Genomic DNA, 26,813 nt, shown 5'->3' on the forward strand with positions numbered 1-26,813 from the left:
CCAATACATCCTTTTAATATTGGCACGAAGGTAAATCCGGTCAGGAGATCGTAGGGCCTTCGTGTTGCTTCGACAGAGAAGGCAGATGCTTCTGTAAACACTCCATGAAGTAGATCTGCCCATTTACAGTCCCTGTAGTCGCGTACGACACACTCCGTTTGCCACATGATGTATTTCTTGGTCAAATCATGTATTTTTTGGCAAACTATGAAAGTTTCTGCATCCTTACTTCCTCCGGAACATCAAACTTGTACTGGGCGGTGAAGTACAGTAGCCCCGGTAGCTGCCGGAAGTCCGCCTTGACGCAAGTCTCATCATTCATGATGAGAGAGTTGGGGATTTTCCAGGTGCTTGCGCAAAACAAATTCGCGACGTTGCTTTTCGGGTGACGCCATTTTTCCAATTTTCGAAAAACTGACCGCGATAAAAATAGAGTGTAAACAATACACTCTAAACTACTTCTACTCAAATTTTCAAGCGAAAATACTCAATGGGTAAATTTCTACAGCGTTTCTTCCGTGGTGCAATTTGACGTGGGACCAGCGATGCCAACCTTCCAGACATTAGTGCATGCATAAATTTGGGACCCTATCATTTTCTTGGCTGTATTTTGTTTTCTCAATCTAATCTTTTGTATAACAAGAATAGTTAGTGGAGTACTTTAAGCTTAAGCAACATTAGTAAAATCAGAATGCACAGGAACTGAAATAATTGGTGGGTCCCAAATTTATGCATGCTAAAATGTCTGGAAGGTTGACATCGCTGTGTGGGACACCCTTTAAGCAGAAAATACGAAAGCGATAAAGCCTGCTCTGTCCAACAAAAGGTCCTGCATCGCATAATGACGGTAAAGTGTGACTTCGCCCAGCTGAGTATATAAATCGAAACAGTCCTTTTCAGGGTTACTTTTTACAGTTTTTAAAAAGTATGATGGTAGCATTAAAGAAAGCATTAAAGCATTAAAGAAACGAAATATAAGCAGATTTTATGATTCAAAAAGATTTGTTAACAGCTGTCTCCAAGCATCATATTTTTCATGAGCTCATTCGCATTTTTTTTTTTTTTTTTGCTGCACCTAAATTATTTGAAAATACATTTTTCCCGTCTTTGTCTTTCTAATCGAAATTTTATAATTTCATGTGTTCCACATGATCACCACCGCACGATTGAATTTATAAATCAGTTTACCCACAACACATCAATCCAGTCCCTGCTCATCAATAACGCTAATAGCAAGCGTAAGCGAATACATTTTCATCATTATCTAATACATACACAAACCCTAGTTATCGAACAACATTATCAAAAGTTATGCATTCGAAAATTGTTATTTGATAATCTGAACAACTATATTTGATCAAGCCGCCGAGTGCCGCTGCTGGTGATAGGGTATTCAAGCAAAACGTGAACACACTGCCCGATTTAGCCAGTGCTAGAGGCCGGATGCAGAGGAAACTAGGATCAAAATAGATACACTGATCCAACACCGGATTCCATTCATCTAACCGGCGTAATGAATATATGAACAACAGTGACACCGTGGACGCTAGCAAAAAATAATAATGAAAACGATTATCCAAAACATTCTCTCATGAATATCAATGACGCAATAATTTCGAGCTGTGTGCTGCTATCCATAATTTACAGGGCAAACTCTCCGCGGGCGCAGTTCAGCGCGGTGCATAAATCTCTAATTACGAATAATTTTTATTTTTCTCGCTCCGGTTCGCAGCAATGATTTACTACTGTTTGGAAGTGAAACACAAAAAGCTCCCTTATCGCAGTGCATTATTAAATGACAAAAAAACGGAAAAAGTCTAATATCTAATTGTTAGGCTAAAAAAAACTTTAAGACTATCGTCTCAATACGGTCACTCACCTTCGAATAGTTTCAGTAATTCTATCGGTAATCTTTTATAGAAAAATGATAATTAATTGGGATTACTTCGCACGACACAAACAGGCAACTCCTTTTAACCGTGCAAAAGCATGCAAGTAAGCGATCGCTTGCTTACAAGCTGGGATCGCGTGTCGAACAAAAGAAAGGAAAGACGAAAGGTTCCGGCAACAAATGTTAAATATAATGACTAAGCTGCAAAAATTAAAACTTAAATTCCGTTAAACTCTCAATTTTGCTAAAAACATTGATATCATAAATCATAGCAAGAACCAACTAGTCACATCCAAAGTTTCAAAACCAACTATTACTGGATGTAATACAACCTAATCGCTCGAGGTTAGCTCCAGTCGCCACAGATAGCGCTTATCGGTTTATTTGCTGCCACCCTTTTATGTGTGCAGATAACAAGTTGCAGCCACCGATAACAGATTTGATTGTTTTTCAATCGTTCGAAATTGCTTATTGCAGAGCAGAACGACCGGACCCGGAGCACTTGGCGCAGCTGAGCCGTGTCGTACTTTTTCGGGGTGAAACGGGACATTTTCGGAAATCGAAAAGGGCCCCACCTCTTCTGCTTCGGATACATGGGAATACTATCGAATACAATAAATTACAATGAAATTAATCGCATGTAACGATGATATTTATGGGGGTGTTGCTTTGTTGCGTGGACTCTGTTTTATGAAATTAGCTGCACGTGTGAGTAATGCTGACCATCGTACGGACATCAGCTAGCATCCACTGTCCCTTCGGGATGGCAAGATTCGTTTTCGGGTTCTGTTTGGTTTTGTCTATGGTATAGACACAGATTTAATAGTTGTTAAAACGATAAAGAGTCCCGGGACTGGAAATGAATGGGTTTTAAATTGAATCTCTAGTTGGATTTATTGCCACAGAGATACACTATTGTTTTAGTGGAACACGAAAGTGATTAAGATGAACTCGTTTATTTCTGCATTTGGTAACTTTGTAGCTTTTGCTTTGGTTTATCTCCCACCCTCGAAAACTGTGAAGCCTAAATTGTTTTTGTTTACATCATAATGCATCATTTCCTAGAATAAGGTAATATGTCATATTGAATTAGACTTCACCAATCGAATACGATTTCAACAAAACGACTAAATTAACCAACGTTCTGTACCATCTTACTCTACTGCCACCATTTCCGTGCCGTCGCTTCCAGCCACCGCAACGCATCGATAACGTGACACGAATCCTGCATGCCCGTGTGACACACCACCGATCTCTCACATTTGCATAAACATCCTCAATATTAATTATGTAGAATTTATTGCTAATTTAAGACCCGATAGGAGCCTATTATTGTCTGACTAATATTCTCCAAAGTGTTACTATTCTCATCATTACATTTATATCTCGCTATTCTCGCCTTTTGCCATATGCCATCATTTGATCTCGCTCGGCTCGCTCGCTAAGCACACTCTCGCATGGGGCCACCGCCCGTCACTACTATCTGGCGACGCAAGGACCGGCTTCCAGTACGGTTCGGACGATTGGAGGCAAACTGGCACATATCCTTCTGTTTTATCGTTGTTGAAACGGCTGCGATTGCATGTTGTGTCGCTGCTCTCGTACATTTATTTGTCTCCCAACATTACCCCGTCCGGCAGGCAAGTATGTTTGCATATGCTTTATTATAGGTATGCTCCGGAGGACGATCAAAACTTATTATTGGCCACAGGTAAGCAGCGAGAGCGTTGTCGTCGATGGACCACCTCCAGAGGCACACCTACAACGATACGACGACACGGCGAGGCGTGAGAGCGACAGCGACAACAGCGTCGACGACAATGATGACGATGTTGTTCCGTACCAAACGTATAACCCTACAAACCATGTGGCCCTAATATGATCCAGATTCACTCCGTCGCGGCGGTGGCGAGCGGTAGCACAGGAGGATGGCACTGAATACGGCAGCTTCCACTGCTACAGTAGCTACAGTTTAGTGGAGGCCTGCCATCAGCGATTAATAATGCCAGCTACTAAACATTGGAAAGCTTGCTACCTCAGGAAAAACTACCTCCCCATCCATCGCCAGCCAGCCGACGGGGCTCGCGAACGATTGAAACAGTGCACAAGCGTAGTAGGGACGAGTCGGTAAGTTTGTCAGCACAAGGAAGATTCTGTTTTACTGAAAATAGTATAAGGTAAGACACTAAAGCACATGAAATTTAATTTTTCTTGCCTGCAATTATAATTTATTTAAGTTGATCGGTTGAATACATTTGAAGTCTCGGATTTGGGACTCACGAGGACGAACCGCACCTGTTCTTGCATACCACCTGAACATGGAGCTGAAGGAAAATGCGCACTTTATTGTACACGCTTATCATGAAATCTTGAATTGTTACATGTGCCAATATGCTAACCAGTGGTTAGCATTTTACCTTATTGTTTATAGGCAAGATATTTCTTATTTCCAAAAGCGAAAACTTTTGCTAGAGCCAACATTAGAGAGTGACAAATTCAAAATCTTACTCCCGCTCTGTCTGTTTTATTCTATTGCATATTGAATGAAATATTGGTATGATGCTTTCGAATGGAGAATGCCCTTCAATCAACACGAGCATCACAGGATTTCACCAATTGCCGCTTAAGTACATCGTCAATTTTGGAACAAATCACGTTACTTTTGATCTATATGCCATTTAGGGACATTCCATCTTTATCCATATTATCTTTTGTAGATTCATCGCCAATCTAACAAAGCTGAGTATTACCCCGCTTTTCTGGTCTACCGAATCGCTGGTTGGCCATCTGCGATCGTTGAAACTCTACCACGACGCTTGAAAACGACCTGCCGACGACGTTCCAAGTGCCCTCATCTAAACACATAACCTGGAACGTATTAAGACCGTCAGTTAGATAAAAATTCACTTCTCCTTGCTTTCTAGACGGAGGAAACCAGATGACCTACGCGTCCATCGACTGTTAGTTGCAGTGTTCGACTCCTGCTTGCTTTTGATATTCCTTTGGTATGCGTGCACTTATGTCATTCGGTGTCAAGCAAGATGAGACTTAGGTTTCCTTTATATTTCTGTTTGGATGCCTTCTCCCCAAGCAAATTTCGAGAATCCCTGGGCTCCCTCCAGATATTCCGTCAACAACTGTTCTTCCGGTAGTTTCCCTAATGTTTACCAGTAAGCCTTCCTAACTTCTTTAGTTGGCTCACCGTTCTAAGACAAAGCTCGATGAGCAATGTTCCTTCAAATTATTTGGTTTTGGGCTACCGCTATCCAATTCCTTGGACACTGCGTACTCTCCGCCAGATCTCGCTCCATCTGGTCTAACCATCTTTCTTGTTGCGCCTCTGGTTGTCGAGGCCATGGAACTCTGCGAGTCCCCCTCGAGCATTGTGTCATGCCCACCGGTCCGGTCTAATAAGCGTCTTATACAGGGTGTCTGTTAGTCTGTTCGATCGCAATTGCTTATGATCTGCCGATGATATCCAAAGCAGGCAAAGCAGACGAGTTATCCTATGGGCTATGGGTCTATATTTACAATGCTGGAGGTTTCCTAAACTTTGACAAAAACACCAGCTTCCGTACTTTCTATTTATCTGCAAAAAGGCCATTGCTTAGTTATCCCTGTAGCATTGTAATAAACATATGCAGGCAAGCCTGTACTGCCGCTTTCTGGGCCACGTTGCGGATGCCGTCCGGACCGAATACTCTCTTCACCTTCAGTTTTTTTTTTCAGCTGCTATTACCTAGTTCTTTGTTGGACATCAGACGGCTGTCTGCGTTCAGTTTCAACGTCTCCTACCTTGCCAAACGACATTGGTGGTCAAATCGATGGATCGCGTCTCGCATGTCGGAAATAGCCCCTCCAATGGTTTTCAACTTGTCGGATCCCGGCTCCCGTTTTCTTATCATTGTTGTTTTGCATGCTTTCTCTAACGTTTCCGTTATTTCAACTTCGTTCAATTGTCAGTGAGTAGTGCTTCGATGAAAATGTCCTTGTAGAAAGCATTCGTCTTCCACTTTTACTCGTTGGCTTTAATTGTTCGTACCTATGTATGCAGGATCGCCTGGTGCTTGCTCTGAGTACTCTTCACACACCCTCTAATCCATGCTTCCCACCAGCGACGAAAAACCAAATGCGTTAAAAACCAAATATATGGTAGGAAGAGGCTCCCGAGAAAGTAACGTTTGCCTCCCACGGACAGTGACTATTGACGGCGATGAACTGAAAGTGGTTGATGAGTTCGTATATTTGGGATCTCTGGTCACCGCCGACAATAATACGAGTAAGGAGATAAAACGACGCATTCAAGCTGAAAATCGAGCCTACTTTTCCCTTCGCAAGACGTTTTGATCAAGGAGCTACGCCGCCGCACAAAGCTGACGATATACAAAACGCTAATCAGACCGGTAGTCCTCTACGGACTTGAGACCGTAACTTTACTTACGGAAGACATACGTGCACTGGCCGTTTTCGAACGAAAGGTGTTGCAGACTATTTTTGGCGGAGTACAAACGGAAAGCGGAGAGTGGCGGAGACGTATGAATCACGAGCTACAGGCACTACTTGGAGAGATTCCCACCGTACACCTGGCGAAAGTTGGGAGACTACGGTGGGCCGGCGACGTCGCAAGGATGCCGGACGACTGTGTAGTAAAATCCGTTCTCTTCAAGAACCCCGCCGGCACCAGGAATAGAGGAGCTCAACGTGCTAAATGGCTCGACCAGGTTGAAGCCGACTTGCGTGTACCGAGACGCGCAACGAATTGGCGACGAGTAGCCCAGGACCGAGTACAATGGAGAGGAATTGTTGATACGGCAAGAGCCACCCCGGCTCTCGGCTGAATAAGTAAGTAAGTAAGTACCAGCGATGGACTGCAGAAGACGACGTCGATGATAGATTCACAACGATTTCTGGGGAAGATATTGCTGTCTTCGTCGCACAGTCTTACTTCCAATTTTACTAGAGCAAAGTTCCGGCTCGCACTGGTGCATCTGCTTCTCTACTATACCAACCAGGCATCTCCTCCTATAATGACCGGTCTTCTTCCAACAAACCTCTCAGTCCAGCATATGCTAGAACCGATCCATTATCTAACCTGAGAGTGTATGGTAACTGAATTTTAAAATTTCAATAATTTAGGCGAAACCCTCGCGTGATTTGGAATCTACTGCTGTTCCATAACATGTACTGCAGTCCTTTCTGCTTTACCCGCTACCCTATTGCCGTTACTAAGATGAATATATAATTATTCCAAAGTTGTGCTTGTACACCTGCCCTACTGTGATAGAGTCGGTGATTGAGGTTTGTTTGCGTCCATTATTGTTGAATTGCCGTTGCCATAATGTATACACAACCGGACCGAGTAAGGGTTTGGCCTTGGGATTGGGATTGGGATTGGGATTGGGATTGGGATTGGGATTGGGATTGGGATTGGGATTGGGATTGGGATTGGGATTGGGATTGGGATTGGGATTGGGATTGGGATTGGGATTGGGATTGGGATTGGGATTGGGATTGGGATTGGGATTGGGATTGGGATTGGGATTGGGATTGGGATTGGGATTGGGATTGGGATTGGGATTGGGATTGGGATTGGGATTGGGATTGGGATTGGGATTGGGATTGGGATTGGGATTGGGATTGGGATTGGGATTGGGATTGGGATTGGGATTGGGATTGGGATTGGGATTGGGATTGGGATTGGGATTGGGATTGGGATTGGGATTGGGATTGGGATTGGGATTGGGATTGGGATTGGGATTGGGATTGGGATTGGGATTGGGATTGGGATTGGGATTGGGATTGGGATTGGGATTGGGATTGGGATTGGGATTGGGATTGGGATTGGGATTGGGATTGGGATTGGGATTGGGATTGGGATTGGGATTGGGATTGGGATTGGGATTGGGATTGGGATTGGGATTGGGATTGGGATTGGGATTGGGATTGGGATTGGGATTGGGATTGGGATTGGGATTGTGATTGAGTATTCTTCGTAGTTCATCTGTCCCAGAAAAAGCAAGCGAATCTTCTGAGCAATATCCATCGTGGCAGATGGAAGCCGCATAATGTGTGCTGTGAACGCATGCGATCATTGGATGACACAGCAAAAGTATCACCCAACGGTGTGTCCGCGACCGCAGCACTGAGTCACACCCCGCGTAAATGATTAAATACCAAACCAAGCAGCAAACGCTTGGCATGCTTGTAAACAAATATCAAATTCCTAGCAGTTGTCGCTACAACACACATAGTACCGTACGATAGCGTACGATAGCATACGATAGCGTACGACTGCCTTAAGCAAAACAATAACAAAACTGAACGATTCTCGCGCTGTTAGTAAACAAAGTCGAAGGCGCGTACACAAATCGACGCTTGATCGATTTGTGCAAGTCAGCAGTAATCGTGTATAAAAAGCCAAGTTCCAACCAATAAATCGAGCAGTAACTTAGATCAGTCCGACTGGACATTTCATTTTTGATCTGGGATCTGTACGCAGACACCCCGGACACCAGAAAAGAAATCCACTCCACTGATCTTATAACCAGCCTGCTAAGTTGTCCGAACGACGGTAATCCTTTGGATTTGGTGTGACGCCACCATAAGAGCGTTAAGTGTAAAAGTGTTAAGTGGATCAGTTTGGCAGATCCACGATAAATGACGACACTTGATTAAACGTCCGCTGCAGACCGCCGATAACGCCGTTCATACTGTATTTAGTGCGACGGGGTGGCAATCTCAACATTGCATTGTTCCGCAGTGCTCGAAATTAAACATTTGGCGACAAAATACCAGCTAAGCTATGATGCTCTAAGATAACACCCAGGTGTTTGATATACGAAACACGTTCAATTACTATACCTTCGAGCTCATAAGAAAACAGGATCGGATCTTTCTTTCGGGAAAATGTGATTACTGAGCATTTCTTCGGGTTCACTATCATACAGTTTACATAGCACCAAACGGCAAAGGCCTCAATTTAATTTTAAAGAAGAGTCTTCAATCGAGCCTTTGGCTCTAACATGGACAGTTTCGATTAAAACTTTACCTTAAAACCTCAATATTTGGTCATCTGGTTGAAAAGCAGCGTTTTTAGTAGCTATTCGCTCTTGCAAACGCACTGACTTGACGTTCTCCAGTATCCATCGCGTTCTAGCTGCCGGCTTTATTAACGTCAAATGCAACCATGCATTTCCGCTAACCAGTATGTCATAATTAGAATCTGGCGTCGATTGGGATTAGGACTGGTATCAATTCTATTGTGCTCCCAGCACACAGTTTCACGTTACAAACACTCACCGGTAGCCAGATAGTATGAATCTAACTTAAACCTCCTACCTTTTGATAGTATAGCTGTAACAGATCCGTTATTCAACAATTAAGTTAAATAATACGATGAAAAATTGTGAAAGAAATTACTGGCTTTCGGGGTTTCACGAGGCTGCGTCTCATCACAGAAACCAGTGCTATTGGGGATTTGGGGAAAGAACTTCAAGAAGCAAATAGAAATCAGTACTTGTCGGGAAGCCAACCATTACCACCGGGAACAGGAATTAGCTATATAATCGAAGTGACAGTGACACTTTATTGCAATAGACAAGCTCAAAACTTTCATCATGCATTCTCATGAGCGTTCAATTGATAAGAATGGCACGTAAATACGAGTAAAGTGATTCGACAACCGCAAAACTATCGCAACTCTCGCATCAAAAAAAGGATCAGAGCAATAAAGCATCGCGAAGACTGGCCAGAGATGACTTAAAATAACAAAAACTTTCAATTTCCGAAACAATTTCACATAAGATCAATACCAATCGAATCGAATACTCCTGCAATGCCTGAAAATGTATTAAAAGTATTGCAAATAGCACAGTGAGGACCGTGCTAGAGAACTATGGAATTACCGATTTCAAATTATGACAAACTTTAATACTTTTTTTTTGTTAAAAAGCCTAAGCGGATTTTTTGGTACAAATGTTAAACCAGCGAATTACTATTCCTTCCGAAAATTGGAAATTATTTTACTGCCACAATTAACCCGACCACCCTTGACCGAACGAGCTACTTGCAACCAACCAGACCAGCCAGCACAGCGCAGCGGGAAGCTCCGACGAAAGCAGACCTGACCTGACGACCATCCCACGTCGGGCATACATCATCGAGCAAGAACATAGAGATAGAGGCCTCTTGGTTTACCGGCTCTGCTTCTGGCTTTGCTGCTCCGATACCATGTCCTGATATGGCAGCGGGTTGTTTCGGGCTGCCTTGTTATCCCTGGTGCCGCTTATTATGAATTGGTGAACGACAACAACAACAACAACAACAGCAACACATCCAGTAGGTACGGATTGCATGTGATATTCAGTTAGATAAATTTCCAAATGGCATTATTATAAGTTTCTGTTTGTCGCTTATTTCGGTCACACCAAACGATCGCATTCTGGTACGTTTGAAAACCAATAGACCTTTGTGGACTCTCGGATCGGAACGAAAGGATGGGTTATATTTAGAAAACTGAATCTCATGACAATTGAAATTTCATTCGAACAATAATGATTATATAATTAGTAGAAGTATAACACAACGGTCGTGTGCATGTGCGTGTGTTTGTACTCGACTCGACTCTGTTGACAGTCTTTCTGATTCGGCCAACAACCTGAATGCTCATTCAAACAGCAGATGAGGTGCGGTGGCCGGAGGGAAATTCTCGGTTAGTGACCAAGCCCTGACGGTGTTGGCAGAGGATTTATAGCACCTGCCTTCGACATATCGAACCGTACAACGCGGAGCAGGGAGAGGATTTGTGCACTAAATCATGGTATTAAGAGAATTAGCATTTTGATTGCACTTTATTGGCATTGAAAGTTGACCTAGGCCTTAGCCAATGTGGCAAACAGTGGCGTACGAAAGATGTTGGATTGGGTATATCTTTTTGATGCATTAAAATACTTGCAAAAGTTGCATCCTAATTTCGTGCTTAGAAATGTTTTTTTTCTGTCCTTTAGAATATTTGAAATTTTATCATCGTGCATCACCCCATGACTCACATTGCCACTGCTTGACAATATAATTATCAGACACAAATTTACTCAAGCTCTGTCTACATAATAAGCCTCATTCAATACCATCACACAGATTTTCATCACGCGTAATTTACTTCGCCACTGTTAGATCAATAAGCCGTAAATCACTCCATCAAATCCATCTGCCGTTTCGTTCCATCCAGCCAATAAAACCGAAACAATGCAATTCGTTTTCGTATAAGGTAGGTATTACTTTTTCGAATTACTCGAAGGTGTGGAGTTAACCCCTAACTTGCTGCAGTTACAACAACGACAGTCCCACCCAGGAGCACAATAAGAAAAGACGGCATAAAGACCGACTGTTGTAAGCGTCCGCTTACAACGGGATAAAAGAAAACTACCTTTTCCTCAAACAGTCATTACAATGATCTGGGGTTATTTATTATTCATTCATCTGGTCGGAGCACAAAAGGCGACAGGGTCCCAGAGTACGTTTAGCCTCAAAGCATCGCAAGGACCGGCTGATTCGAAACGCCAAAGTACGGCCACAGCCGGGCGGAGGTGGATATCCAAGAAAGCAAACTTCCAGGCTTACTCAATATTTATAAATCTACATAAAACTTGCAGCAAGATCGGAGCACTTGAGCTCAGGCATCAGCTCAACCTATAGTAGTGGGTGGCTACCGGTATAGACATTCCGATTATATCCCGCCTCGAGCTTCCGAACGAGCCAAGAAAATGACGCGAAATGGGACATTTTCGAGTGTCTTCTTTTTGCATTTCCTAGCGGTAACATTCGCTGTTCCTTAGTCATGCAAGCGAGCATATTACTATTCATCCAGAAACGTGCCAGAAGATATGCCACCATAATTCACTTTTTGCCTTTGAACCACACTTGGCCTACGGTTGGTCAGGCAGGATGGATTTGTTACTGAGTGGCAGCAAGATGAATTCAACTCATTTATGTCCGGCTTTACCACTCAAGCCCGGAGGCTTTTGTGGGTGGTAGGCAAGGATTTGCTTGATTCCAAGTGGATTACCTTCTCTACTGGCACCGGTCTGGTCTGGGCGGTATGCGAAGAGCATACCTGAAGAGGATGCTTAATGAACTGTGCAACACAAAGCTGCTTGGTTGTTCAGTGGAAGTTGGCTTCCACACAGAAATGCTGTGTACTGAATTGTTTATTTTTTTCTGTTTGTGTTAAAATAGATAATTGTCCGGATAATTGTGGCGCAATTGGTGATTCGAACCGAAACGATCGACTTCGATTCGGTAGTACCAATCTACACTTTTTTGCATCAGCAAATATGGTAAACTTATTTCAGAAGTTAGAGCTGTGTAGCCTAAACAGTGTAAATTTGACTATCCGTCTTGATGTTTATCCACATGATCTTTTCTGATTAGCCACATTTTCAGCTCACCAACAAAACTGCTGCATAAGGAGCTCAAAATCCTGCATGATATCTTTTAGATACCGGAGAAGACAGTTTGATTGTATAAACAAGGACACCTTATTGGGCCATTTTTTCAAAGATGAAGCTGGAAACGTCGTTTCGCTAAACAGAGAGTACTACATACTTGATTAATCGACCTTCAATGAGCAGAAATTGGTTCGATTCCCAATTAAATCGAGTAATTTTTTGTGTTAAAATTTTTCTTGACTAGCGCTAGGGCCCGGTGTATCGTTGTGCTTGTCAAATGTGTCTAATAAACAATATCGAAATTCTCTCGAATGTCATATATAAATAATCGAAACCATAACAGTCCCCGGTCCAAAACGCGCGATTTTATTTGCTTATTTAACCTATTACCCTTGCTGCCCTTCTGGAAGTAAAACGACAACGTGTGTGTCGTCTACAGCCAAGCAACGAGCTAGAAAACGAATCGGGCTGTCGACTTGTAAGAAGTTGTAGTGACTGCAAATCCCGACAATAAACAAAACAAGACGGCCAAAACACGATCTTGATAGTTCCTCACGATGATGCTGATGGAGTTGGATTGAACGGTTTTGTACACAGAAACCTATGGCAAGAAGGACTTCAAACAGTTTTATAGGCAGGAATTCTATACAGCAACTGAGGTATTATCAAACATATGAAACTATCGAGGCTGGTGAACGGATGGATAGTACATAGCATAGATTAAACAGTGGTCCTTAGCAGTGATCTTATCCAGCAGCACCTACCCCTATCTCCTCACGGCAAAGCCGAAATACGAACAACCTTAACGGAGGTCGGGTATCTAACGTCGGTAGAAACTAAATTCGTATACCGACAGGGGAGGAAGCACTCATTCGAACGCTGAAGTAACTAGGAATATCCCTGAGCGTCTGTTCGCATGTCAGGGACGGTTCTGGACTATTCCTCAACCAAGTGCGCGGTTGTACTCCAAGTTAGGAGCGGCTCATTACAGCGTCTGATACAGCAGTTGTAAAGGCCACACTCGTGTGGTCTAATTTTCTAACACACGCGCACTCATTTCAACAAACACGCCGCCATAAGCATTCCTTTCGGATTCTCGCTCTTATTTATTCATGCACTATTACGAGTTTTTGCGAGTGTATATTTAGCCAACATCAGCTACAGTCGTCGCTCTCGTTGGTCATTGCAACCCGAGCTGCTGATACCGATCACGCGCGAGGGCTCACACTCCCGCCCGTGGGTAGAATCGAGGACGAAGTAATGCAAAATCTGTATCCCGGTGTGCCACTAGCCCTCACGGACAGCCGATTGCTCACAAATTATTTGACTCGCGAATGGGCTATGCCGAAAAACGATATGAAGCTGTGCCTTCGCGAGTGTGTAGGTAGCAAAATGTCTGCACACAGCAACGGCGGCTGTTTGTGTTACGCTCGCGTGAGCAGCGTAAGCGTTGAATGCTATGCTTCTCATAATCTTTCGTGTGAGAGTAGGCATCGTTGACTTCTCGCTCGATTTGCAACATTGTGATATATCACAGAGTAGGGGAATGTTGTCGTGGTTGGGCCGTCTTTTGGTCCATGAATTCCATTTTAAAAGAAGTTTTGTAAATTTAACAAAGGTACGAATACGAACTATTAATAAGACCTTTGTTAAATTTCCAGTTTCTTTTGAAATGAGATTTGTAGATTAAAAGATGACCCAACCACGACGACATTCCCCTACGCGGTGAATGACAGAGTTCCGCTCGATCAGTTAGAATCTCGAAAGTACGGCATCTTGACACTGCAGGAGATCTGTTGCAAAAGCGCTATGGCTCCAAAGCCCAATTTTACCAGAGCGGTGGAGCGACCAACGTGCTCGGCCTACAAAGGAGTCTCCTAGATCTTGTTACGTCGTCTATCCCCAATAGCAAATTACATTATTGAGATTTCTGGTCACCACCGATAATAATACAGGTGATTCAACGGAGCATTCAAGCGGGAAGTCGAGCCCTCTTTTCCCTCCTAAAAAAGTAAAGCCTTGGGTTTGCCTTTTTTGCACGTCTTTCTAAGACTTGATCCTTCTTTATCGACAGGCTTCACAGCCGGCTATTAGAGTACAGTACAAGTTACGGGGCTAGTGCAACATCCTACTGATGAAAACCCGCTTTTTCCCTCCACAAAACGCTTCGATCAAGGAGCATAAGTCGCCATGCAAAGCTGACGATGAACAAAACGCTAAATTGACCGGTAGTCCTCTACGGACTACCAAAAGACTGTAATTTTGCTAACGGAAGACTTGCGTGCACGTATTTGAACAAAAGGTTGTTTGTTGTGAACTATTTTTGGGGAAGTACAAACGGAAAGCGGAGAGTGTTGTAGGTGTATGAACAATGAGATGCAGGCGCTACTTGGAAAGATTCCCATCGTATGGTGATTTGGCGAAAGTTGGGAGAGTACGATGCGCTGGCCACGTCGCAAGGATGCCGGATCCCGAGCATGAGCGAAGAGCAAAATAATATAAAAACAATATCAAACTGAAGTATAATGCTATATTTTATTATTGAACGGCTATGGAGATACATTGATAACACATTTTGTTATTGAGTAGATATTTAAAACATTGGTTGTAAGATGAGTTTAATAACTGATTTTGTTTTCATATCTTATTATAACCTTAAAATGTTATTCGAAATATTTAATAAAAAACAAATTATTGATATAAAAAATATAAATATTTTATGAAATGATTTTTTAATATGTCATATGCTACTGCATTTGTTATTCAATACCTTAATAACACTAAAATCTGTTATTCCAAACTCAGAGTACAGTTATGTTATTGCTTTGTTATTCAAATAACAGGTGTAGTTATTCTTTTGGCCTTAAAGGAGCATAATTTTGATATTATTTTTTGTTATTTTACCAACTCCCATGTCAGCCAAAACAAGACCAAATTTTGATACGAGTTATTCGATTTCCATAACACATTTTAATATTATTTTGCTCTTCGCTCCTGCTCGGGATGACTGTGCAGGGAAATTCGTTATCTTCAGGAATCTCACCGGCACCAGGAATAAAGAGGGACAACGCACTAGATGGTACGACCAGCTTGAAGGCGACTTGCGTGTGTCGAGACGCTCAACGAATTGGTGACGAGTCGTTCAGGAGTGAGTACAGTGTAGGAGAGGAATTCTTGATACGACGAGCCACCCATATGCTGCTAGAAATAAGTATGAAAGTGTCTAAATTCGCATAAAACGTCTGGTTTGGCAAGCTAGCTGCACCCGTGAATTAAAAAGTGTCATTTTTGTTGCAACCGGGACTATCAGTCAGAATATTTACTAAATCAGTTTCGTAAAGCAACACGATTGTTCCGTGCTATTAGCCGGATATGGCATCTTGCTATCACGGAATAAAAGCTATGGAATAGTATACTGCCAACAACGTGCAGCTGTTGCCCAAGGACAAAAACCCTCCCTACACGCCCAAATGAGAAATATTTAAGCTTCACCAAGCGAAAACTGGAACAGATTCAAAAAAATTTTAAAAGTGACTAGTTGGACATCTCAAAAGTCACAAATCGTCTTCGACGTGGGGTTGTTGTAGAGAACGGATTGTAAGGCCACTGGAAGTCATCAAACGAGTAAGAGAGCGATTTCGAAGAAAACCAGATAAGTCTAGATAGACGTAAGATGGCCAAGAAAGCAGTAATTACGCAGTCAACCATAAAAATATTTTGAAAGATGTTCTTCGATACATTCCATATAAAAACCACGGGTGCACAGTTTAATTGAAGAGCAGAAGGTTGCAAAAGTCGAAAGATGTCGGCCGCTGCTGAAACGGCACGGTGATTGTGAAAATTTGTTTTCGGACGAAAAAATGTTCCTGCTACAGAACCACCACAACCAACAAAATGATCGGATATATGCAGCACATCTTTCTGATATTCCTCGGAATAAACTGGTTATTCAAAGGATACTGCAACCCAAAAAGATTCTGCACCGTCTCACCAGGCGAACGCTACACTGGCTTGGTGTAAGAACAATTTTTCTGATTTTATTTCCTCGAAAGAATGGCATGCCTCTCCGGCTGGTTTGAATCTTCTTAACTTCTGTGGGTTACATGCCAGGCAAACTATGGAGTACCAAAGTTTGGCGAAGATTTGGGATGAAATGCCTCAGGATATTGTGCGTGCCAGCTGTAACGCTTTTCAACAACGATTGGGATTGATAATTAAAGCAAAGAGAGAAAAATTTGAATTGGACTAATTTAAGACACATGTTATACTTTACACTTTACACAAAATTAAAAATTAAAACTTATGCAAGCGCCTTATGTCTTTTTGTAACCATTTATTTTACTGACATTTATTACTACTCACCCATTATACGTTGGAATTCTCCCCAAGCTGTGCCTATAGCTCTTGATTTCATATCGAGGTATAACATCACAATCTTGGAGTATAAAGGGCTCTGCCGTATTCTAACCCTAGAGCGGGCGCGCTAATGTACGCGTAGAAACGCGTTTTCGCAAAACGCGAAAAATCATCGGAATATTATTTAAATCACACCAGGTTTTGGTTGTATACGAAGATCTACTCTTCCTTTTTCTAATAATGCCAAAATATAGCAACAAGAAATAACAAATGTGGTCGAAAGTTGCCTATAAAACCGTGTGTTTCGCCCGTGTGTACTCAGTACACCAGCGCACCCGCTCTAGGGCTAACCTGTAGATTGAGACTGTTGGCAAAATGACTGTTGATGAACTTGGGTTGGGTTTGGAGAAAATCATTCTACAACAGACCAGATGTTTGCTCTTCTACTCTTTACTAGCCGACTCAATCCAATCAAGCAAAACAGGCTGTGGTAGACAATGCTTGAACCCAACATAATACTTCCGGTAAAACCGATTGAATCGATGAACTTCTCACATGAACATACACTATTCGCCTGCCTCGCCGATTATGCACGCATCAGCTTTGAGTTTTATCACGAACAGAACCTCATTGTGAACATCAGAATTCGTTCAAAAATCGAATATTGAACATTAAGTGTGGTCGATTTTGCGGATATGGGATGGCCAGGGACGCCAGAAAGTATTCAAAATAATATTACCACGAAAAGGGAATAGTTAAGGTAGTCTTAGTGGCTTTAGAAGCAGCAGAAGGTCTTATTCCGCACTTTTGCGTTGCACTAAATGATATTTTTTGAGGATTTCTGAGTTCTGAGTTCTGAGTTTCACTCACATTTTGATTAAAAATATGCTGTACAATGCTTAGTTTCTGAGACATAGATTTTTTAAGCAGGTAAATGTTCAAGAAAACTGAATTTTCCCTGAACATTTACCGACACAGTACCCAGTATTAGGAAATTCCCGGCTTGCCATCCATGTCGGGTATATATAAATATAATAGTTTCACTGTTTTTCACATATGGTTCAGAGAAAAGATTATACAAATATGAATCTGATATCTTTGTCAGTATTTTCTAAATTATTCGTCTCTAGCTGACACCAAAGTCAACAAGTATCAAAAAATATGTGACGTTCTTTGACTCTCTGGCATCAGCGAAGCATATCGACATCAAAGAGAACATTGGCCGCTTCGAGAATATCAATGAGATGAAATATTTCCCCAATGGTGAAATATTTCAATACATAAAGAAAAATCGAAATACTAGTAGCATCTACAAATATTGGCTTACATTGTGCAGTGAGCTTAAATTTATGAATAATTGATTTTCCAAAAATGATTATCCGTTTGAATAAACCATCAATGCCGACGTTTATCCCGGAAGTTGTTCGTTCATTTGGCTCAAAACAACACCGACAACTTATTTACCTCGAGGAAAAAGCGTTCCTCCTCTCGGCGGTACACACATACAAACTGAAAATCGATACATTTTGCTGTTTGCCGGAGCCACACCGAAGAACCAAGCCTCCCGTTCCCACCCCGTCACCAGCGCTCATAATTAAGTACACATCTATTGCGAGAAGCACGAAATACGTTAACAACTCACACACAAAAAAACTCATCCTCCGTTCTTTTTTATTTGCCAGGCAGCAGCGGGCCCACACGGGCCGGCCTTGACCTACACACAATCAAACCCAAAACGCAGAGAATCCACCCTATATCTTTATTAACGTTCATAAAACGTTCTCGCTTTTTCAGTTGCTTCAAACATGGGAAATATCGTTTCCGTTTTTTTTCGCAACCCGGCTTACGGACTCCCAAAACAAGTGAAAAGTCCAGTACAATTCCGATGCTAAACAGAGAGATAGAGAGAGCAGTTTGGGTGGATTAGAACTGATCGTAATTGAAAAAAGTTGAATTGAATTTTTTATACAAATCTTTACTGTATGTAGGAATTGCGGGATAAATGAAACTTTAAATCGATAGTACAATTGATTAAAATTATTTAATCTAAAATATTTTGATGATAATATATCACGCTGAAAATTCTATTGAAAATGAAAAGGACCTGCCAACTGAATAGACATATTTTCTCGTTTCTCCAAATACTCAGAAGCAACACACCAAGCAGCACCCACGCTTTACGTGGAATCAATAACATTTCTAATCAGCTTCCGGTTTGATATTGCCCCGGCATCCGGCTTCCCACGATCCAATAATCTTTCAACCCCCGCATTCTGGCGGCATGCTGTGAAAACGGATAGCGTGTATATATCTTCAGCCGCGCTAGGTAGGTCGGTATAAACCAAAACCATCGACTCTAGGCTGTGCTAAACGAGCGTCGATTATTTAGATTGTTATCAACTTTTCTTCCAGCGAGCAGGCCAAACACCTCGCCACCAACAGCGACTCTTTCCCATACCGGAAAACTTCTTCGTCATCAATCTTTAGCGATATCGATTGGTAACGTATCCGCTCTGTTCGCTTTGTCTCTATTCATCATTCATCACGATCAGAGAAGTTCTCTAGATTCGAATAGGTACCTATCAAAAATTTATTATGACTTTTCCGGGTGAGAAAAACGAAAAGGAAATAAGAACATTTGCCTGTGAAGAAAATTCTTGGTGAATCTGAATGGGGAATGGTTTTTGTTGAAATTCTACTACATATTTTTAAATTCTACTTCAATTCCAGTACAAACTGTAGAAAATTCTCATTAAAATTGTAGAGGAAAAATTTCAATAAAAGTTTTTTTTCTGTAACGAAAAAATATATTAAAGCCAAAATTATGAAAATTCCACACCGACTCAACAGCTGCTGGTAGGCCAGCTTCGGTTTGGGGAATTTTACGAACACCGGTTTCCAACCGCTATGTATACAACATACACCATAAAAATGTATCGATCGACAGTTCGACACAGTGAGTAAGAAGCCCCCACGCCAAAACCAGGCAGGAAGGAAATGCGTGTGTTTTACGAGACACCAACGATGACAAAGCTTGTTTTCAGCCCCGTCCCGATGGTTGGTCGACGATAGGTAGCATATATCGCACCGTTATGCTTGGCACTCCTCATGCTCTCTCGGGGTGTGCCCACAAGAAGTAAGGAAGGCACTAGGGGCTGGGTGGATGGATGTTGACCTTGAAATTTTTGCCACAAAGATAGCATCGCACGCACCGAAGAATATCTTTTTGTTCGAATATGTGTTTCCTCGGTCGAAAGGGATATTATCTTCATCTTATTGAACCAACGCATGTTTAGCTTTCTTACAAATTATGTTACATGTTATACAATACAATTAAATGTAAAAAATATGGTGTACTCCCGTTCAGTATAATCAATGTATAATTTGATCCATATAGAAACGTTCCTCCCAAAATAAAATCTCATCCACAGTAACGATGATAAACATACATATATTTGTATCTAATTTTGGGCACAGGCAGAACAGCACAAAAAAATGAATTCCATCATACTATGAACTCAATCCAATCAAAATTGTTTCTATACATATTCATCATATTATCACGTATGGGTTTACTGAAAGAATTTCCCACCCCCGGGTTGGTGTGAAGAAAAAATATAAATCGAATCCTTGATTTGCATAGATTCAACTCCAGATAAATCTGAACCGAAAGGATTCTCCTGCTGAAGGTTATATCGCGCAATCATTTTTCTCTCATGGCGTATCTCCCGAAACCTGCTATCGATTCCATCGCAACCCATCGAACGGATGAATGCATAAACATCCGTCATTTACTTCAACACAAATAGCATCCCGGCACTACTGACTGCCTTAGCTGAGCTGGTATCCTTTTGAACTGTTCCATTTACATCGCCAGGTGACTTGACCTATTTGAGTGAGACGATTGCTGCATATAATTGCCATATAATCTTTGCTATACACTTTTTCAATCGAATAATCTGTCAATTTAGTAGAGTTTATTCATCAAAACAGGACTGATGGGGTTTTATGATTCATTCATCATTTATTGTGTTTAAAAAATGCGAACGCCAGTTTATGCGAATAAACAGACTGTTTTTTTGAACGATTATTCACATAACTTGGCGTAAAGCTACAAAAACAAATAGGTTGCTATGCTGATTGATTATGCAGGGAATCACGTCAACCATTAGCATTACGTGAAACCAATAGCAGAGTAGCTCAATTTTCCTAAATTTCTCGACTATTTTCGAAAAAACATATGTTGTTTGAGTATTGGGCATGTGAACAACATAGTTAAGAGTGCGTAGGACCGAAAAAGTACATTTTGGTCATTTTGGTTTTTACGTCAACTATGCATCCATGGGCAGTGCAAGATAAAACTTCCATATAAAGCTTCTGGTAGTCAACCGCTTAGTGAAGTGAAATAAAAATCCAACTTTTAAATCATCTTTGTAACGATTACGATAGTTTTTAATAGACAGAGAAAATAATAAAAATGAATTTATTGAGATGCCTCGTGAAATAAAGCAACTCCGCCAATGACGCTGATGAACCGCCACGTATGGCTCCCTAAAAAGAGTGAATAAGTGATGGGGAAATTGGATCGGGACCCGAGCTGTCTGTCATAAGCCAGGATAAAGCAGGAGTGTTGAGATTTGTAGCTCGGCGTGCAGCTCCGGATGGCTCCATGGCAAAGTTTGTGGTGGATCCATCCGGAACTGCACATCGAGTCTCTTCCGAGGCAAATCTTTTGCTCTCAATGTAGCAAGTAGTCTAGGAGCAGGCTACATTCTGACCAAAATGCGAAGGAAGACCCCAATCCCCAACCCCAATGCTTGAGGGGGTGTCTAATAAAGTTTCCCATACTTGAAGAATCAGTTCATCACCACGAAACGAACGCGCTAGCATAATATTATATGTAGGTAAAAACTAGTAAAACAGTTTTTCTCCATGATATGGAGAACAGAGATAGGCCCAAAATACAAGTAGGTAGGTCGAAGAAAATTCGATCCAATTAATATCGATTCCAAATCTATTCAAATTCGACCAACGGTTGTTGAAAAAACCGAATGTCTTTATTTGCTAACACATATACACATGCGCACATACGCATTCAGAAGAGGAATGCGAGCTTCTTATTTTGCACACTTAAGTATTTAGAAAATTTACAGTTATTTATAGTTAGCGTTCGGAGACAATTTCGGTGGTGCATATCAACGTTTACGGATCTATACTAACGTTTGGTACCATAGAAAAAATTTCCGAACGCTCAGCTGTCCAAATCTTGGCAAAATTTTGCCGACTTCGGTGCTTTTTTAAAGCGTGTACGAAAAGGTTTTATAACAACCCGGCTATCAGAGCAAAAGTGTCTTTTAATTAATTCATTCTGAAGCGCAAACTAAACTCCGCACATGATTGCAGTGACTTCTAGTTGGAAAACGATGAGCTAACCAAGGATGGTTCGGACCAGAGATGAACTAGCAGCATTGTAGCATCGTAAGTACAAAAGATACAGCAAAACTTCGTTCAGCAAAATTGTAGACAATAATTAGTTCTACAAATGTCCCATACATAACTTTGTCACATTTTGCTCGGCTGAGACGGTACTGTCAAATGAATAAAAATTGAGTCAACGTGATCGAACCATCCCTAGCGGTAACTACTCAGCGAATAGAATTCTCCCATTGTCAGCTCACAGCAGCAAACATCAGCACACTCGCGATAGTTGGCTACTTGGCTACACGATACTTGGGACTTGGCTATAGTACATAGTCAGAAATCCTTTCAAAGAACCACTCCTCTCTAGGAGGAAAGTTACTTGGAAGTGTTCTGTATGAAAAAGTGTGTTTGTTATATCGCCGGGAGCAGGGAGCAAGAATGAACTTGTCAAATCTTCTTTCCAATTTTATTTATTTTGTTCCTTTTTTTGGTTGACAATAAGTTACTTTACTTTTTTCTTTACGGGAAGAGTAAATGTTTAATGTGACAAATCAAAAATAAGATGGACTGAAAATCTTGATCTTAGACTAAAAATATCGACTAAGCGAAGGTGAGAGTCGAACTCACAGCTCCCAATCTCTAGTTGAGCGTGTTGTTCAACCAATTACACCACCAGGGACCAGACCGTCTAATATCTTCCAGTCTAACATCAAATTTTGTTGCGTTATCGAACTTTGTGATTTTGTCACGTATTTACACAACGGGAGTTTTATTTGCCAACTCGGTATGTTCTTGCCAGGCTGACGGATAGCTGAAAACGGTGAATCGTGGTTGCCGTCCCGTCAACATTATTTATTTATTTTGTTTTTTATTTGTATTTAAAACCACACACGGTGGTGGTGCAACCGAAAAAGCTTACCGCACAGACGGTCGTGCAAGGACAAAGTCGTTCTATCGCACTCTAACCTGAGTATAATAACTGTCTATTTGCTCGGCGGTAGTAACAAAGGGTAGTCAGCAAAAAATAATTACCATCCATCGGTAAGGAAGCGTGTGGCACACATACGAAATGATAGAATTGGGAGAACAAAACTTGATATTGGACTACAAATACTAACGGGTGACGGAAGCTCAACGCAAAAAGCCTTTGGGTACCAACCGAAAGATTGTGAGTTGAAATCCCACCTGTCAGTGTACTCCCCGATATATTTTTGGTCCATATATCGAATTTTCCAGTACCTGCAATTTATCATTCCTCGCACCATACGCTTCTTCACTTTCCAAAAAATGAGATCTTCTTTCGCCATCTATTTTTTCTATACTTGAAGGGAATTAGGTTAAAAGGCCACTGCGACACTCATAATGATTGTCCTACTTAGTATGAAGTAAGAAATTTCCGAAGAAATTACGCCTAGACAAAAGCCAAGAGCCTTGCAATTGCAGAGCAAATGCGCTGAGCTTTCAGGTTCAGAGTTACATAAGCGGTAGGTGTCGAATGATACCTTGCCGGCATTCTCTAAATGATAAAGAGAGCAAAAGTGTCCAGTTGGGAGCCCCATTATGGAGCGTAGTTCCAATGGAATACTATTTCTAACTTTTCCCCTGTCAATAGTTCGCCTTATATGGTGGATGTGAAGGTGCCCAAAAACGGTTTAGGACCAATAAATTACTCGCCAGGCTGTCAATCGACAACAGATCAAGTCCCTATGTAACGGCAGATCCTCCAAAAATATCGTTCGATTTTAAGGGCGCATAATATAATATCCGCCGTTAAGAGCTCTGGAAAATAATTGATGCAAACGGTTTTCCCGGGAAGCTAACAAGACTGATTCAGGCTACGTGCTGTGTAGGGATGTCGGAGGTGTTACTAAAATTGTTTAAAACGGACAAGGCTATTAGAGATGGTCGGGTCTCGGGTTTTCAGACCCGAAACCCGAAGAAAACCCGAACCCGTCGGGTTCGGGTCGGGTTCGGGTTTGACACTTTTACCAGGTGTCGGGTTCGACCGAGTATGTTGGCGTAACTGCCAAAAACCAGTCGCTTGTAGTATAAGCACATATCATTCTTCTTCTTTAGCAGCTCGTGCCACATCAAGAGAACTAGACTTCACACTACTTCAAGCATATTTCTCGACTTCAAAGCAGCGTATGATTAAGGCGATCAACAACATCTATAGCCTCGGTTTACTCGGTTTTACTGGAGATCATTTCTCTCGTTTCGATTCCTGCTCGCCGCATCATACCATAAAATGACGTACAGGACAGTCCATTCCGTTGCCGCAATCCTTTGCGCGATTTGAAAGGACTCGAGAATGCCCCTGAAACACGTACGATGCACATTACTCGTTCTAGATTAGCTTCTTTGTTACGGCAGTTTGTGTGGAAATCCATTCCCGTGCATTTTTTGCCATAGATCTTCGCGTTGGACTGTATCGTAAGCTGCCCTGAAATTCACGAAATAATACTGCGTGGGAATATCGTATTCTTGACGTTTCTGAAGGATTTATCGGACTGTAAAAATTTGATTCGTTGTAGCAGGGCCTGCCTAGCGTTTTCCTACGACTTTTCTCGCTACTTGGGATAGACGACCTAATAAGATGTGGGAGAGCACCTTGCAGGCGGCGTTGAGCAACAAAATGGCGCGGAAATTACAGCAATCAAACCGGTCGTCTTTTCAGTAGATGGAACTGAATTCTCGCCGGATCTTCGCGTTATCGAGAGCCGCGATACCACATATTATTCGTGAGCATTCCCAAGTTAACTTCCATTCCACCTCCTCTTGTTGAAACGTCATTGAGATGCTCATCAAAAAACTATTTTTGTCTGTTGCCCCACACATTCTCCTTTGTGACTAGGTTTCCTTCTACGATCCTACACATGTGGAACTTCGACACGTAGCCCTTACGAGACTCGTCTTGGCATAAAACTTGGGCATGCCATTAGCCCGGAGTAGCAGTACTAATTATTCACAAGCTCGGTCCTCCTTCTGTCGCTTTTTCCTGCTCAGAATCATGGTAAACTGGTTTCGTACTTGTTAAAATTTGGTCAAATTCTTCCTCGTGGAAATACTTAGATACTTTTTCCAAAATCTTTTCTCCTGCTTGCTGACGTCAATCGAACCATTTCGTTTACTCGTGGTTTCTTCACCTAGTGCTGCCATTGAGTTTCTGTTATGGCTGAACACATCCCGCCCCATTAGTCTTCGAGGGTCAAAGCACCTAGCTCCACTGAGGAAAACAGAACCTCATTCAGTGACCCAAATGCCGAAAATGGAAAATGTCAAGCCGTGAAGCACGATTTCTTAGCGAATGGCATACCGACGATGGTTCTGAACGCACATTTGCTGATACTTGATGCCTCGATGATCCACATATCCTAGATTCCACAACAGATTCTCATCTTTGTAATAGATTTCCTACACTTATTGGACCTCGATGCTGACCTGTCGGAGTTCTAGTTGCTCGAGAAGCCCCTTACGAAATTCAGTAGTTTGCAGTTCCAAGCTCCAAGCATCCATTGCATGTTTCTGTCGCGTTGCCTGGGTCCATGAAGAACGTTTCGACTCGAATTTTCTCAGATGTTCGTAGTCATTGTGTTTAGGTGCGAATCCGCCTTACCACCAAGAGCCGTCCCTGTCATAGGAACAGTTGCTTAAGGCGGACAAAGCTATTTCACGTACTAATACTCAACATTCGCAAGAGTATTTCTTTCGTTATCAGCATACGAGCTTGGTTTCCTTAGATTTTACTTGCAGATATATGATTCAACCAAAGCATGTCATCGAGAAGCGTGACGTTACACTTTGTAAAAAAATGACGATTCAAGCAATGTAATTCCGACAACTAACTTCAACTATCGAAAGGAAAAATAAATGCAATTAAAAATACTCGCAATAAATAGAGCAGAGTCGAACACGGTAGCATCGAGAAAAAATGTACATATAAGGCGGAAGCACACGTCACCCAAACAGATGTCAACAAGAGAAAAGTTTCCCAATCCAGCAGAGCATAATCTTATCAGCAAACTAACAAACGATAGACATCTATCGAAGCTCAACAAACGGTTACATATCGAAAACAAACTTGGACTTCAACAAACATGTAGGTACTCAAGCCGGAAAACAATAATAAAATCGGAAAAGTTTTTCCCACCCACACACCTCACGCTGTCATGTCGGTTCGGTCGACATATCGATAAAAGAAGTGGACAATTGATGGCACCAGCAGCAGTCGAATGGAAACGCACTGTTATTTACGAATTGATACGAACTTTATTATTTTGCCATTTGGCAAGAAAATAGTTCACTATTGGCGCAGTCGAATATTGTTTAATTCGGAGCTTTGCCTGTTGGTATTATATTTAGCATTTAAAGGACTTTGACGACACATCCTACGCCATACCACTATAGAAATCGACGGTCAAAAATAAAAACGAATAGTGACTCTAGTTGAATTTATGATCAAAAACCTGTTGATTGCTTTTGAATTCCACACTCGTGTACCAGTCAATGGAATACTGATTAGCTAGATGGAACAAAGGCATTGAAAGAAAACCCATAATAGCCCATCCGTGAGTGTAATACCGTGCGACTATGATTAATAATTCATTCTTTTCTACTATTACACCATTGTTCATGCCTGTACTGACTGCCTTTCGGAATGGGTCCTGTTTTCCCCTCCACTATTCTATTCAAATCCTTAT

The 26,813-nt window shown here is 41.8% G+C and overlaps 1 protein-coding gene across 2 annotated transcripts in view; it reads right to left on the bottom strand.

Moving 5' to 3' along the window:
* Window positions 1-26,813, bottom strand: part of LOC128737701 (uncharacterized) — a 378,170-nt gene that overhangs the window by 342,580 nt on the left and 8,777 nt on the right. The gene's annotated exons all lie outside the window — the stretch shown is intronic.

The sequence above is a fragment of the Sabethes cyaneus genome, chromosome 2, assembly GCF_943734655.1.
Source record: "Sabethes cyaneus chromosome 2, idSabCyanKW18_F2, whole genome shotgun sequence".
NCBI lineage: Eukaryota > Metazoa > Arthropoda > Insecta > Diptera > Culicidae > Sabethes > Sabethes cyaneus.